The sequence below is a fragment of the Dermochelys coriacea genome, chromosome 5 (assembly GCF_009764565.3).
Source record: "Dermochelys coriacea isolate rDerCor1 chromosome 5, rDerCor1.pri.v4, whole genome shotgun sequence".
NCBI classification, from domain to species: Eukaryota; Metazoa; Chordata; order Testudines; family Dermochelyidae; genus Dermochelys; species Dermochelys coriacea.
Window position 1 is genome coordinate 91,889,800 of NC_050072.1, and position 12,334 is coordinate 91,902,133.

At 41.8% G+C, this 12,334-nt stretch overlaps 1 protein-coding gene across 4 annotated transcripts in view; it reads left to right on the forward strand.

The window, feature by feature from the left end:
• The window catches only part of GOLM1 (golgi membrane protein 1), a 102,816-nt gene that overhangs the window by 75,867 nt on the left and 14,615 nt on the right, over nt 1-12,334 (forward strand). The window lies entirely within an intron of this gene.

A 12,334-nucleotide genomic window follows, 5' to 3' on the forward strand; every position in this document is an offset into this window, starting at 1 on the left:
TCTTTTGAAACCTGCACTTGAATACTGCATTTTCCTCAATAGTTAGTTTTAAAATATAAATGCTGCTAGTAGATATTTTGAGATTAGATAGCATTTTCAGAAAAGGAAAATAATATACCAGCTACGGTCCTGATTGGTTTCTGCTCATTTGTCTGAGTACATGTGGCTCCCATCACCATAGTATTGAAGCACTTCACAAACATTTCTTACTTGTATTCCGCTCAGTGCTCCTGGCAGACAGGGAAGTACAATTATCCCCACTTTACAGATAAGGAACTGAGACAGAGAGACTAAGTGACTTGCCAAGGTCACACAAGAAGTCTGTGGGAGGGCCAGAATTTGAATTTAGATCTGCCAAGTCCCAGCCAGGGCTTTAATCGGATATTTGTTATCTTTCCTGAAGTCGTTGTCATCATCATCTTTTGTATGCCTAAAACCAGCAATGTTAGATGTCCAAGTCTAGGTCAGCAATCCAGTTGATTGCTTCAGGTGACACAGAGTGGATAGCTGAGATGCCACTGGAATGTGGATTATTTGGGACACTGACTGATAAGGTGCTCCATAGTTTGAAGTTAATTTCCACAGTCAGAAATAGGATGGTGTCTCAGTCGCCATTTATGGAAGAGGTAAGAGCATCTGCCAAGTGATGTGTGGATGAGATTCAAAACGGACATGTTTTCCATAGAAGTGAAAAGCTGCAGGGTTTTTCATTTGAGTCCGTGAGGTGTTTATTTGGCAGTTAGTGTCTTTCCAGCTTGCTTGCAATTGATCTTCAAGGGAAAACCCCAAATCTTCAAACTCTTGCGCTGCAAGCCAGAAAAGTTTTCTGGAGTTGAGTTGGAATCTCAGTAAATTATATAAGGACTTAATGAATTGGAAGGTCCTTGTTAACTCAAATATGATGGAACATTTGAAGAATTTTTTGTGATGAATTTGAGGTAGGTGGATATCTGCCAGTATGGGAAGCCATGGTTGAGCTGTTGATTTCACTGTGCCCTAAACAGCATTGGAAATAGGTACCCCTGAAGCATTGTAAGTTGTGAATAATGAAGTATATGTGCAGGGACACTGGTAAGAACTTCAATAACCCTTAACACTCCCACGTATTCACTAGGAGTTAGTCCCTCCTACTGAATCTGTTTGAAAATATTATTTCCTGTACTAATTATGAGTTCTGTTTTTTCCCTTTCTTGCTAACATTGATGTTCCTTTCTCTGTATCTTGTGAAGGATGAACCAATGCAACTTTCTTTGCTTTCATTCTTATAATTATTATGGATCTCTGCTCAATTAGCAGCAAGTTAACTTGTGCTTCCTATACTGGCAGGACTGGTACTTCCACAACAATGGAATGGAAAAGTCAGACCCTATAAGAGCAGTAGCTTAGTTTGGTTTCTGATAAATCTTGACAACTGTCACCAAGAAGAAAAATTATAGATTCATAGATACTAAGGTCAGAAGGGACCACTCTGATCATCTAGTCCGACCTCCTGCACAGCGCAGGCCACAGAATGTCACCCACCCACTCCTATGAAAAACCTCACCCATGTCTGAGCTATTGAAGTCCTCAAATCATGGTTCAAAACTTCAAGGAGCAGAGAAGCCTCCCTCAAGTCAACCATGCCCCATGCTACAGAGGAAGGCAAAAAAACCTCCAGGGCCTCTCCAATCTGCCCTGGAGGAAAACTCCCTCCCGACCCCAAACATGGCAATCAGCCAAACCCTGAGCACATGGGCAAGATTCACCAGCCAGACACCCAGGAAAGAGTTTTCTATAGTAAATCAGATCCCATCCATCTAATATCCCATCTCAGGGGATTTGGCCTATTTACCCTGAATATTTAAAGATCAATTACTTACCAAAATCCCATTATCCCATCATACCATCTCCTCCATAAACGTATCGAGTAGAATCTTAAAGCCAGATAGATCTTTTGCCCCCACTGCTTCCCTTGGAAGGTTATTCCAAAACTTCACTCCTCTGATGGTTAAAAAACTTCGTCTGATTACAAGTCTAAACTTCCTGGTGGCCAGTTTATACCCATTTGTTCTTGTGTCCACATTGGTGCTGAGCTTAAATAATTCCTCTCCCTCTCCTATATTTATCCCTCTGATATATTTATAGAGAGCAATCATATCTCCCCTCAACCTTCTTTTAGTTAGGCTAAACAAGCCCAGCTCCTTAAGTCTCCTTTCATAAGACAAGTTTTCCATTCCTCGGATCATCCTAGTATCCCTTCTCTGTACCTGCTCCAGTTTGAATTAATCCTTTTTAAACATGGGAGACCAGAACTGCACACAGTATTCTAGGTGAGGTCTCACCAGTGCCTTGTATAACGGTACTAAAACCTCCTTATCCCTACTGGAAATGCCTCTCCTGATGCATCCCAAAACCGCATTAGCTTTTTTCACAGCCATATCACATTGGCAGCTCATAGTCATCCTATGATCAACCAATACTCCAAGGTCCTTCTCCTCTTCCGTTACTTCTAATTGATGCGTCCCCAACTTATAGCTAAAATTCTTGTTATTAATCCCTAAATGCATAACCTTACACTTCTCACTATTAAATTTCATCCTATTACTATTACTCCAGTTTACAAGGTCATCCAGATCCTCCTGTATAATATCCCGATCCTTCTCCGAATTGGCAATACCTCCGAGCTTTGTATCATCTGCAGACTTTATTAGCACACTCCCACTTTTTGTGCCAAGGTCAGTAACAAAAAGATTAAATAAGATTGGTCCCAAAACCGATCCCTGAGTAACTCCATTGGTAACCTCCCTCCAAACTGACAGTTCGCCTTTCAGTAGGACCCGTTGCAGTCTCCTCTTTAACCAATTCCTTATCCACCTTTTGATGTTCATATTGATCCCCATCTTCTCCAATTTAACTAATAATTCCCCATGTGGCACGGTATCAAATGCCTTACTGAAATCTAGGTAAATTAGATCCACTGCATTTCCTTTATCTAAAAAATCTGTTACTTTTTCAAAAAAGGAGATTAGGTTGGTTTGGCACGATCTACCTTTTGTAAAACCATGTTGTATTTTGTCCCATTTACCATTGACTTCAATGTCCTTAACTAATTTCTCCTTCAAGATTTTTTCCAGGACCTTGCATACTACAGATGTCAAACTAACTGGCCTGTAGTTACCCGGATCACTTTTTTTTCCTTTCTTAAAAATAGGAACTATATTAGCAATTCTCCAATCATTCGGTACTATTCCTGAGTTTACAGATTCATTAAAAGTTCTTGCTAATGGGCTTGCAATTTCAGGTGCCAATTCCTTTAATATTCTTGGATGAAGATTATCTGGGCCCCCCGATTTAGTCCCATTAAGCTGTTTCAGTTTCGCTTCTACCTTTGATATGGTAATATATACCTCTATATCCTCCTTCTCATTTGTCATGCTACCATTATCCCCAAGATCCTCTTTAGCCTTATTAAAGACTGAGGCAAAGTATTTGTTTAGATATTGGGCCATGCCTAGATTATCTTTAACCTCCACTCCATCCTCAGTGTTAAGCGGCCCCACTTCTTCCTTCTTAGTTTTCTTCTTATTTATATGGCTATAGAACCTTTTACTATTGGTTTTAATTCCCTTTGCAAGGTCCAACTCTACTCGACTTTTGGCCTCTCTCACTTTATCCCTACATCTTCTGACTTCAATTAGGTAGCTTTCCTTGCTGATCCCTCCCATCTTCCACTCCCTGTATGCTTTCTGCTTCTTCATAATCACTTCTCTAAGATGCTTGCTCATCCAGCTTGGTCTACAACTCCTTCCTATGAATTTTTTCCCCTTTCTTGGGATACAGGCTTCTGATAGCTTCTGCAGTTTTGATTTAAAGTAATCCCAGGCCTCCTCTACCTTTAGAGCCATAAGTTCTTCAGTCCAATCCACTTCCCTAACTAATTTCCTTAATTTTTGAAAGTCAGCCCTTTTGAAATCAAAAACCCTAGTTGCAGATTTATTTTTGTTAATCCTTCCATTTAGTTTGAACTGAATTAGCTCATGATCACTTGAGCCAAGATTGTCCCTTACAACCATTTCTTCTATGAGGTTCTCGCTACTCACCAAAATTAAATCTAAAATGGCATCCCCTCTAGTCGGTTCAGCAACTAGTTGATGAAGGAATCTATCAGCTATCGCATCTAGGAAAATCTGAGCCCTATTATTACTAGCACTGGTCCTCCACTCTATATCTGGGAAGTTAAAGTCTCCCATGATCACGCAGTTTCCATTAGTATTTACTTGATTAAAGACATTAAAAAGGGCTCTATCCATATCCAAATTAGATCCCGGAGGTCTATAGCACACCCCAAGCACTATCGTAGGAGAGGCTTTACTAGTTTTCTTCCCCAATGTAATTTTTGCCCAGACGGACTCTGTCTTATCCATTGCATCGCTTCTTATTTCTTTACATTCTACCTCATCATTGATATACAATGCGACTCCACCCCCTTTACCTTTGTTTCTGTCTTTCCTAAACAGCACATACCCTTCAATACCTGTAGTCCAGTCATGACTACTATTCCACCATGTTTCTGTTATCCCTATAATATCTGGTTTCACTTCCTGCACCAGTAGCTCTAGTTCCTCCATTTTGTTACCTAGACTCCTCGCATTGGTGTACAAACATCTTAATTTTTGCTGTTTGGCCTCGCTCACATTTTGTACCCTATTAGGCACAGTCATTCTACAGCCAGTATAACCTATTAGACTAGTATCCACACCGCCCTCGCTCCTTATATACATTCTCCTACCCACGGCTGTATCCTTTCTTACTTCATCTTCTTCCCTCTCAATGCTAAAATCTGGCGTGGAGATTTTCTGGACATCTCCCATCCATCTCCCCCCAATTCCTAGTTTAAAGCTCTCTTTATCAGTTGTGCCAGCCTCGATCCTAGAAGTCTATTTCCTTCCCTACTCAGATGAAGTCCATCCCGAGAGAAATGTCCTCTGTCCGTGAATGCCTCCCAGTGGCCATACATCCCAAAGCCCTCCTTATAGCACCACTGCCTAAGCCATCTGTTGACAGTCATAATCTTGTCAGACCTTTGTTGCCCTTCTCTAGGAACAGGAAGGATCCCGCTAAAGATCACCTGAGCCTCAATTTCCTTAAGCATCATCCCCAGCCTAGCATAGTCTCCCTTGACACTTTCCAGCGAGAATCTGGCTATATCATTTGTTCCCACATGAAGGATAATTAGGGGATTCTTTCCCGCTCCCTTTAGGATCCTTTTCAACCTCAGGTCTACATCCCGTATCTTAGCACCCGGAGGACAGCACACCCTTCTATTCTCAGGATCAGCTCTAGTTACAGGCCTGTCTATTCTTCTCAATAAAGAGTCCCCGATCACATAGACCTGCCTTTTCCTGGTGACAGTGCTATTCTCCAGTCTCTCCCCTGTTCCCTCTGGCTGCAAGTTCTTTCCATTCCTATTTTCCCTTACAATCCTCTTCAACCCATCCTGTATCCTCCTGGGGCTCATATTTGGTGTAGTCTCCCTTGACTCTTTCTTTTTTCCTATAGGACTAGCCTCTCTTCTCTTCTTCCTTACCTTTCCACCTTCAACAAGTACCTGCTGAGCCCCTTCATTTTCCAACTCTGCAAACCTGTTCCTAAGCTCTATTTCTCCTTCACTAGCCCGTCTTTTTCTCTGCCTGGTTCTTTGAGTCACATGTTTCCACTGACCACTTTCCTCACCCAGTCTCTCCTCAAAATTCCCCAGCCCTGCTTCCATCCGTGAGTCTGAGCTTTTCCCTTCAGATACCTCATATCTTTGCTCCATCATCTGCTCAAACCCCTTCCTAAACTCAACCAGACTTTCCACCTGCATCTCCAAACCTTGGATCTTTTCCTCCATCAGCTCTATCAGACGGCATTTCATGCAGAAAAAACTTACCGGTTCCCCCCTCCAGGATCATGTACATACCACAGCTTCCACATCCAGTCATCCTCAATGTGTCTTTCACTACAGGAGTCACTCCCACAGCTGCCTCTGTATCTGTCATCTCCTTCCCACCTAAATCCTGTTAATCTGGGAAACACAAGCCACACCAAAAAGACCACCCCCCCCCAGCAAAAGCAAACCCCAAACAAGCACCGCAAGCCAAACTCCCCTGTTTAGAGCTCTGTTTGCTAGTTCCTGTGCCGCTGCACGACTGGCTGGCTACCTTTATAGGGCCCCTAGTCAGAAGCCCCACCCCCTAGGCAGGGCTCAGCTGCTCTCTCAGCACTAAGCCCCACCCCCTAATCAGGTCAGCTGCTCTCCCAGCACAAAACCCCTACACACACACACACACACACACACAAATACAAATACAAATACTAAAAATACAAAACCAAGTACAACTACCTTCTCCAACAGAACTCCCACTCAAACTCCCCTGTTTAGAGCTCTGTTTGCTAGCTCCTGTGCCGCTGCAGCTGTCTGAAAAATTTTACTATTATGGGCCTGATCCTGCTGTTTTTATACAAACTGGAAGTCCATATGAATTTTGCCTGCTTTAGAACTGAAGGATCAGTCTCCATTTTGTTTCGTTCTGCTGATTGTACTCAATACATTTGTAAATTGTGGCTTGAAAACTGATATTTAGTATGTGGAGCACTCCTGCACAAGATTAGGCCCCAGATTCAAGCTACCTTTCAAGTAGTTATACATTACTAGGCTTTGTTTAGTTTATTTTGAATTGCATGTTAGGTATGGGTTTTCAGACTTCTAGCTCCAGGGAATTCGTGCTGAAGGTTAATTGTCAGATGGTCTCAAATTAAAATAGCTGTGAAACAATTGACCTTGTTTCTTGTGTATATATGGACAAAGCGGGTGACATGTTAGTAAACTTTGTAGACTTTGTATAAATTGTATAGCAACTGACTTCCTGATGACTCACCCTGTTTACCTACTGTGACAGGAGAGTGAGAGAAGGCAGATATATTAGCCCCAGGTTAAGTAGGTCCCTTTTCTCTGGGTAAGGTAACAGGGGAGGTTCCAGAACAATCAGGAACTTTCTGGAAACAATTAAGGCAGACAGGTTGATTAGAACACCTGCAGCCAATCAAGAAGCTGCTAGAATCAATTTAGGCAGGCTAATCAGGGCACCTTGGTTTAAAAAAGAGCTCACTTCAGTTTGTGGTGCATACGCAGAGCTGGGAGCAAGAAGCTGAGAGTGAGAAGGCATACTACTGGAAGACTGAGAAGTACAAGCAATATCAGACATCAGAAGGGAGGTCCCGTGGTGAGGATAAAGAAGGTGTTGGGAGGAGGCCATGGGGAAGTAGCCCAGGGAGTTGTAGCTGTCATGCAGCTGTTACAGGAGCCACTGTAGACAGCTGCAATCCACAGGGCCCTGGGTGGGAACCCAGAGTAGAGGGTGGGCCCGGGTTCCCTCCATCCCCCCAACTCCCTACTTGATACCGGAGGAGTTGAGCTGGACTGTGGGTTCCACCAGAGGGGAAAGTGTCTGGCCTGTTCCTCGATCCACTAGGTGGATCAGCAGAGACTGCGGGGATTGTTCTTCTTCCTTTCCCCATGCTGGCCAGTGATGAGGCTAACTGAGTGAACAGCAGATTTGAGCCACGAAAGTGGCCAAATTGAGGGCTGCCGTGAGCCTCTGAGGTGAGAAAATCCGCCAATAAGCACAGGACCCACCAAGGCAGAGGGGGAACTTTGTCACACTATGCAACTGCTGACCTTATGAAATTGAAACCTTGTGGGCCTTGTTAACCTGGTTTTCTAAATTTGTTGAACCCAACAGATGGCCAAATCTACCCCTTGGCATGTTTAAAAGTGTGGACGGGGAGAATAGAATCATGTCTTTTGGGTCTCTGCTTCATAATCCTCTGCTAGACGCAGTACTGGAGGCAGTGAAGATCAGTTGTTTGCCAGCAATTCCCATGGAAGGCTGAGACCTGCAAGAGCAGTTTTATACCAAACCCTAAATGGGATGTCTTTAATGCTAATGGCCCAGATCCTCACACATAAGAGGCAGTCTATGCACAAAACTCCCCCTTTTATTATAGAGTGGGCCTCAGGCACCATCCACTCATAACTCTCTCTCCCTCTCCTTCCCCCTAAGGCCCTTCAGAGGGTATGGTGTGCTGTGTAGACTAGGTATCAGGGATATATCACACAGTAGCCAGGCCCAGGTTGAAGACCTGGCAGAGTGGCACCAGTGAATCCATGCTTCCAGGTTGGTGGGGGTCAGAACACTTGTGGAGGTGCTGGGCCTCTGAGTGGCTTCTGGGGATCAGCCATGTTTTAAGAGTGGAGGTAAAGTGGTTAGGAAACGTGACCTTTTCAGTTCCAGCTCCCCAACAGGGGTAGCTGTGTGGAATCCCTCTGGAGCTTTTCTCCTTCTGAGACCCCTCCCATGGGCTACCTGTGCAAGAGATATTATGGGTTTATAGTTGCCAAATTATAATCTCATTCAAGAAAGGCAGAAATTGTTTCCATCAATGCATAAGTTGCATTGTACAGAAGTACATGGTTTCTATTCATATGTTTCTTATTTTTATAGCTGTAGAAAATATTTTTCATGATTTTTATGGCACATTTCACAGGCAGTATAATGTGTCAGACTTAATGTTGCTGTTAACTTTTTATATTACCTGTTGTGCTTTCTTTTTACTGTCACCTTAACACTGAATTCCACTTCATATTTCATTAGTCATAGAAATGTATACGTAAGTATACTTGGTAGTGCACAAGTCACACTTTTAAAATGTGTATGGAGAGAGAACTTGTGACGTAGACATTCTAAAGGCTTAGGAATTACCATTTTCCATCTTATTTGTGTATCGAGCCTTTGGAAGAAGTAATTTACTTTGTTGGCAAACATAAAAAGATCTTCACAATGTTATTTACTCTTGAGGAAATAAATAATATCTTCTAATTCATTTTAAGAGCAGTAAAATCAAACACTGCTGTTAGCATAGTGTGGTCTATGGTGTGTGATAATGAAACAACATGAGGCGCTGGTGATTAAAGAACGGGCAGTTTCACTGTGCCTACGTGTCTGCCATTGAGAACTGCTAATCTTCCAAGTTCAATTTAAGTTTAGTGAGCAGAGAAAATGAGGAGGGGTAGTATCATTCAGTACCAGAAAATGGTTAAAATTAGAAATACAGTTGAAAAATTACTCGGAAGCATGACCGGCTATAAATTGTCTTGTTTTTAAAAAAAAAAAAAAAAAAAAAAAAAAGGATATCCTAATACAGACAGGAGTGCTACAGCTCTGAATTGTGCATGTTAAATTAGACGACATTGAGAAAATCAATTATTATAGTAGTCTTTAATTAACAGATTTTGTTCTGAATTTTGTGGGAAACGTACTACTGTCTTTTAGGAGGGAAACTGTTCATTAAAGCCTTAGCACAACCTAGTCATTCAGAAGAATTTGTTACATCTAGGAATGAGAGTAGGAGATCTTGTAGCAGTTCTTATGTTCTTAGCAAATTAAAATTCAGAAATGTGGTTTCATGTCCACAAAATGAAAGAGTCTTTGTTGTATGCATTGCTGTATATTGGCAGCAGGTTAAAATGCTCTTTATTCAGTATAGTGTCTCTCATTTCCTCTTCTTGGAATTAGTCATGATCAGTAATTAAGCTCATCTTTCACCTTGATAGGAATGCAAACACTTTCACCTAGAGTAAACTCCTGAGGACAAAGAGTGTATTTTCAGTGAGCTTGTGATTCAGTGTGAGAGTTCTTTTTGTTGTACTGTCTTCTCAAGATGCAGCAGGGTACTTCTGCTGCACTCAGAATTACAAGGCATTGAGTAACAATTATTTGGACTAAATGCCAGTTGGATGTTTTGTTATAAGAAAAGTAAGAGCAGGAAAATCTGCAGCAGACCTATTTGTTTCAATTAGTTAATCTGGTCTGCTCTAAAATTGTTTTAATCGCAATAGGAATGTCCTCTGGATTATAAAGGTTTGTTCTTTTTTGTTTGTTTTTTAATCCAACCCTGAAAAATTAAAACAAACAGACAAACCAGACCAGGTAGTTCCTCTTCCACAAAGGACAGCATCAGTGGCAGAGGGAGCAATAGTAATGTTATGAGTAGTGCCCTATCAAATTCACAGCCATGAAAAATGCATCACAGACCATGAAATCTGGTCTTTTGTGTGCCCCATCAGTAGCAGCACCGAGGTAAGGGTGGCAATACTACACCATGCCACCCTTACTTCTGCATTGCTTTCTTCAGAGCTGGGCAGCCAGAAAGTGGTGGCTGCTAACTGAGGGCCCAGCTCTGCAGGCAGCAGTGCAGAAGTAAGGGTGGCAATACCATACCATGCCATCCTTGCTTCTGCTGCTGGCGGTGGCTCTGCCTTCAGAGCTGGGCTCCCGGCCAGCGGCCGCCACTCTCCAGCTGCCCAGCTCTGAAGGCAGTGCTGCCGCCAGCAGCAGTGCAGAAGTAAGGATAGCAGTACTGCAACTTCCCCTATACTAATCTTTTGACACCCCCATAATTCCTTTTTGGGGTCAGGACCTCTACAATTAGAACACTGTGAAATTTCAGATTTAAATACCTGAAATCATGAAATTTGCGATTTTTAAAATCCTGTGACTGTTAAATTGACCAAAATGGACTGTGAATTTGGTAGGGCCCTAAGTATGAGCTGGGTGAAACCTTGTTATGGGTTGAAGTTAAAACCTCATTCGAACTGATGTGTGAATGTGCCCATCTTCATCAGAAACACTTAAGGAGCCACATGTAAAACAAAGCCTAACAGACTCTGCCCAGTGTGGGGAAGGGTTCCACTGGATATTGTGACAGGATGTCAGTGTGTGTGTGTGTGTGTGTGAGGTAAGGCAAAATATACACAAACTGAGAACCAACAAGAAAAAAGAGAGAGGCAGAAGCAGAAAAGAAAATCAAGAAATAGCCTTGTGAGCATTGTGTGACCCTGGAAAAAGCTAGAGAGAGCTCTTGGTTTTGGGTCTGGTGTTGGCCAAAAAGGCTTGATTGAGACTGTAAGCTAAGAAATGGCATCTTTTGTGCTTGGTTCCTCCTGTGTTTGGAGAAGCAGGACTTTGTACGTTCCTTGTAAATAAACGAGATTGCATAAAAAATAATCAGACTTCCATCAATTTCTACTTCCAACTGGAGCATCCCTGGCCTGAAATTTGACTAGCTACTCAGATTACCTTTGTCCTTTTTGATCCAACAAACCTTACTCCCAGTGGTATGCCACGAGTGGGTGCTCACACACAAATGAGGAGGTCAACTAAATTGAGCCACGGTGATTTGCATTATATTAGAAACAGAGGGAGAACTAAGGGGGAGTTGTTTGTCAAAAATAAAAACTTATAGCAAGACAACTGAGTTCTAAATTTTTAAGACGTTACAAAATACTTTTTAAAAGAATTCTCTAATCAAGAATGTGACAGTGATTCATGAAGTGGGGACTATAGCTCTGAAGTAAGTCTGTAGTTTTGTTTTTGTTTAATTCAATTCTGTAACTCTCATTTCCTGCTTTTGGAATTAGTCATGATTAGGATTGAATGTGAATTGATTTCTGAGCTTTTTAAGTGAGTGCTGATTACTGAAGCAGTTAAGATTATTTATATGGGGGATATTTTCAAAGGTACAAAAGGCAAATTAGGCACTTAACTTTTCTTCTGTGTCTTTGAAAATCTTCCATTATACATTAATTAGGGAGGTTTGCAAAATGGAATCCTTTCCACTGACTTCAATGGACTTTGGATCAGCATTAGTCAGCAGTGAGGTATATGGGCTTACTAGTATTACAGTTAAAAGGAGAGTATGTTCCTCAGTAACTGACTAATCGAGAGATCCTCAGTTTCATACATGTGCAGTCCTGCCTTTTCTTTTAGAATTCACATAGACCAACAAGAGTTACAGGAGGATTCTGTGATTTAACCTGAAAACTCCTCTCCTGGAGTTGGAGTGTGTTTTTCATTTTAACAAACTAGGGTTGCAAACAAAAGCCGAGCAATTTGTCGAGTATTAGGGTAGTCTATTGCTAAGGTAGTCTATAGGGTAAACTTTACTATGTCCTGTATAAAACGTGTATAAAAGTTGTCTTTAAAAAAATCTGTTTTTAATTGTACAGGGTAACTAAGTATTTCTGAACGTTCCCCTCTGTACCCACATGCTAATAAAAACAAAACACCCAAACTTGTTTGTTCTCTTGAATTCTTATCTGAATGTTCAGTTGCATATTCTTCTAACTAATCTGTTCTTAAAATAAAAAGTTCAATAATTTGTTCAATCTCTGCAGCGCTAGTAAGTGAAAAATCAGTACGACCCCGTGGCTCTCTGGTGGCCTATATGAAATCAGTTGGTGGTCTCAGTCTAG